The sequence below is a fragment of the Schistocerca piceifrons genome, chromosome 9 (genome assembly GCF_021461385.2).
Source record: "Schistocerca piceifrons isolate TAMUIC-IGC-003096 chromosome 9, iqSchPice1.1, whole genome shotgun sequence".
NCBI lineage: Eukaryota > Metazoa > Arthropoda > Insecta > Orthoptera > Acrididae > Schistocerca > Schistocerca piceifrons.
The window spans coordinates 22,273,785-22,278,605 of NC_060146.1; the positions used below are offsets into that span (position 1 = coordinate 22,273,785).

At 38.0% G+C, this 4,821-nt stretch overlaps 1 non-coding gene across 1 annotated transcript; it reads right to left on the reverse strand.

The window, feature by feature from the left end:
* Nucleotides 1-4,359: 4,359 nt before the first annotated feature.
* Trnad-guc lies at nt 4,360-4,431 on the reverse strand. The gene has a single exon. It is a non-coding gene; the product is annotated as a tRNA-Asp (tRNA).
* Between the last annotated feature and the right edge of the window lie 390 nt (nt 4,432-4,821).

Consider the following 4,821-nt stretch of genomic DNA (forward strand, 5'->3'; position numbering starts at 1 on the left):
GCAATTGGCGATTGCACTGGGCTTAATGAGGATTGTACCGACACAATTTTCGGTACAGTCATTACGTTTTCGCACGCGTCTGTGTCAGAGATGAAATTCATGTTGTTTGTTGGTTGCTGCATATTTCTCTGGACTTCTTTCGGAATATGAATGTCGGAACTAGCAACCGTTTGTGTCGACGGCATGAGCGCATTAATTATTGCTGGTTGCTCAGCCGTAATCGACATATCGCTAACTACGGCGGTATTAAATTCTGTGGCACTAGTTGACGATGCATTCACACTATTTAATTCATTTTGTGGCATTGTGATGCGTGCTTGCTTATTGGCTTTGAACATAGATCTAGTTATCACCATGTAAATGAGCAATTGACAGTTTCTCCTCTAAATAAGTCCTACAAAAGTGACTATTAAACTTTTACACACGCAAAAACTTTAATGTCCTAATGCTGTTAATGTACACTTTACAATGTGACACAAAAACAGTGCATAGATAACACATAAAATGTTGTCTTACTATATCTACTGAAATACTGGAATTCTAGTAAAAGTAATATAGCAACTCTATTTATACTTAGAAAATTTCTACATGAGGGGTCACTACAATGCATAAATGCTCAAGAAAGCTAGTAATTCAAATGTTCTGGCCTTTTTGAAGTTTCTGCTCGGCTGCTGGGACGGCGCACTCGTTCTCTTCACAAGATACTCCCGCACGTTAGCGTTAGCATGAAACATACAAAGGACCATAATGTAGTTACTCTATAAGACTAGACATATATACACACAATGAAACATTACTTACTAAATTACTAACATATTTGTATTGCAGGTTCACTATGAGTGTTGTATCAGGATCGTGTCCTGTCTAACGGTAGACATTTATAACGACTCCATTTCTTACTAGGCTAATTACTGTTTAGCTCTACAGGGCCATTATACTGAAATGTTTCCCCACACCAACTAGTATTGTCTTTCTATTTGTGTGAGTAACCGTATGTTCACTGTTGTGGGTAAATACATACAGCGTACACAGGGCGGTGTGTGAAACTGATGGCGATTACAAGCTTCTACTGTTGTAGAAATCTGCTCCAGATGCTGCAGATACCGTGTTGAGCTGAAAGTGGTAACCAAAATACGGAGAAATATTCTTCGGGGCTCTGTTGCATAGCAATCAGATTGCTTTCAGTTCTGAGAAATGTCCAGTTACTATTGTGGATTTGAATGATCCATGAAGTGACTTCTTTTCCGAAGAAAACATCGAACTATTTCACTAGAACTGAACGCTCCCGTCGGAACTGTTCTCAACTGGTGTTTATTAGTAAATCACAATAGCAATACATCGCTGGGTGTATAATAAGACGTACCTTCTTGAAATGAACAATATTTTATTGTTCTATTAACTGATTTCCTTCCATATGCACTTATATTTTACAATGTGAATCAAAAACTCGCAATGGCGTCGATTTTTTACATCACAAGCATGGCTCTCCTCTACTAAAATTACTCTTAACCAGAACAAACCAAAACTATATCCTAAGAATAATTATGTGAGCGCTGTCCGCCACAGAGTAATAAACTTTATCTTTGTCTCTCTCTCGCACTGTCACAGCAAGTTACGCTGCATGATACATCATAATACTAATAGATACATTTTATTTTGTGTTTACTCTTAAATATAAAATATTTTCTTTATATTTCATATAAAACCACCTTGTGATGGGTTTTTGACAATCCCTCAAAATTATAACGACGTTTAAAAGCTGTTGCCGTTTTGCAGAAATGTTTTGGTAGAGCTCCCAACAACATTTAAAGAAAACGCATATTCAGCTCCATCATAAAGTACACAATGCCTAAAGAAAGTATTAAGCATTCAGTATTACGACCTCCCTCCTTTTTTTCCAGCCTCAGTTGATACAAGTTGTATCACCAACGGTTTCTTCTCATTACCGAGTAATCATCAGATGATCTCGTGAGCTGAACGTTCAGGAGAGGCAGTCGCAATGTAAATATTCTGAACTCTGACAATCTTAACTGAAGGCTGCAGTTGACTAGTAATGGTGTAAACTTGGTAACTCTTAAATCGCAAATATAAAATTAACAGTTTTCACAGTATCAAACTCATTGTAAGAGAAAGCTTTCTCAGAGTAAAAACGGGTAAGAAGTTATTTAAGTATAGGTGTAGATAAGTTAGATTTACAATAGAAGCAGGATAGATGAGGGGATATGCGGGTAGCAAACTGGTAGCTGGCGGTCGCAAGTGTACACCAAACAGCCAGTAAACAGACGCGGCTACCGTAAAAGTGCGAGTCGTCAGAAAGAGGAACCACAACAAGCGAAAAGGCAAAAAAAAATTATAAAAGAGATCAGATTAGAAAATACTTCGGAAAGACCTTGTTACGGAAATCGCTTTGTTCGTTTAGTAACTGATCCCGGTATACATTCAAAATAGAAAAGATTTTAAGCTTTCTGTGTCCAAATAGCGCCCCTTACGAATACAATGACTTGCATCAACATGTTGATCTATGCGTCCTACATTATGTCTGCGGTTTTTCCCGCAAATGAGAACCAAAAGCTGTTTCATTATTATCTACGTTACAACGTTGCCTAACGTGGACATCAGAAGATCTGCCTTTTTGCCTCTGAAGAATTTCGAAGAGACAACACCTTCTACATTATATAGTTATACATACCTGACTTTGAGTAAAAATTATGAACTATTGTTTCTTTATGTCATAGTTGATTGTCAGTACTGAAAACTGCTCTGGATTTCTTCTTAGGGAAAGAAAGACTAATCACTTCAGTAGCTTTTCCTCTGGAAAGCCACAGAACTAATGTTTTTTTTGCGTTTATCGTCTATACCGCTCGTCCATTTATTAATTAATTTCTTATGTAAGTGAATGACGTCCTCTGTTTGGTAACCGTCTGCTAAAGCTACTTTTACTATATCAAGTTGATGATTGTACTCGTCCTGATATAAGGGTAGACTGTGTATGACAGACTGGAGAAACGCCCACCCATATCGTGGGGGATGCGTTGACGTCTGATTACTGATGTCGTCTGAACGGATCGGCTCCAGGTAGATAGCGAAATTGTGCTTAACAGATGGTTTGCATATGGAAGGCTCTAAGAAACTGATGCCGTATTTCTAACGTGAATTCGGTTTTAGGGTGTAATGCATTCAACTTCTCAGTAGCTTCTGTTAATTCGTCTACAGTACCATCCCGCTATATGACTGTACCAGTACATATCTGTAATACCAGTCTAATTTTGTCTTAATCTCTGAGTATTGGCCGAAGAATCTTAATCTCTGAGTATTGGCCGAAGAATCTTAATCTCTGAGTATTGGCCGAAGAATCTTAATCTCTGAGTATTGGCCGAAGAATCTGTTTTTCAAATCGTTCGTTAATGTTGTGGATATTATGCTCGAAAAACTGTTGTCCATTGTGAGACTTCCATTTCTTTGATAAACCTTATTTTTAAAGCATAAGTAACTGAATGTGAAGTTAGCTCTTTCTTTCTTTCTTTCTTTCTCTCTCTCTCTGTTAACTCAGTACTATCTCCTACGCTCATGGTGATATGTTAAACCAGATTGCGTCTAACAGTTGGCACGTTTGTAAATAAATTGATGGTATTGGGAGAAGCTTAAATGACTCCAGGCGGAATCTCGACTTTTTAATCTTGTCAGCGATAACCGTAGTATTTCTTATGAACAAGAGAAACAAAGTACTCTGGATCCTTGAGGTGCAAAGGGCCCTGGAACACATAGGACTACAGGAAACGGAGATTTACAAGAGGATGACTTTCAAATAAAAAATTCAGGCTGTCAGATTTCCAGGCCAGAATTAGACCCAGGACAAAACATCGTGGGCAGCAGAGAGAAGAAGATTCCAAAGTATGAGAATGACAAAATATTAGAGGAGGATAAATGCCAGAAGAAACCAAGATGACGAGCATTAACGTGATTCTGAGATGACCAAAACGAAAAAAAAGAAGATATACCGTAGACTTAAGAAACAAATACGAAGGCAAGATAATTAACTGAACCAGTAAATTTCGTGAGATGATTTGATATTGTTGTTAAATAAGCTAGTGGTATATAGAAATAAGTAACCCAGTAGTTGTTTATACAAGAAAATTATGTTATGTTTTAAAATGTGGCCATTCATCGTGTCGGAATTTCAGTATGAACGTCGAAGATGATTATGCACGGTTAAAAACTGCCACAACTTAGACATACATTTTCTTGTATTTTATTATTTAGAAAAAAATTAAGGATAGCTGTAGCTGTCCAACAATCGGTTAGGATACCGGGGAACATTTGGTCTAAATTCTGCGCCAATGTATCCGTAGTAAAAATATTCTCCCCGGCCGGAAATCGAACCCGGGTCTCCCGCGTGACAGGCGGGGATACTAACCACTATACTACCGAGGACTGCGAAATTGCGAATGTACGGCTATTAGAACACTCTGCTGATGCGTCACTTGTCCCACATTGTTGATGATGTCAGTCCAGCGGTTGCGGTTATCGGGGGCGTGGAATCTGCAACGTCACGCCATCACCTCTAGCAGGCAGTGAACTCCCCAAGTTCGTGGACGAATTTTTCGTTTTGTATCTGAGCCAACGATCAAAGTAAATTAGTGAATAAAGCAAATTAATATTTAATTATGTCTTTCATTTGTCATATACTTATAATGCTTTTGTATGAAGATCAAGTAAATATAATTATATTATGAATGCGTGGTAAGGTACGGTCGAGATATTAACTTTGTAGTTTCACATAGGCGTACGTCGCTGTTGAAGTTAATGTTAACGGAGGAGAAT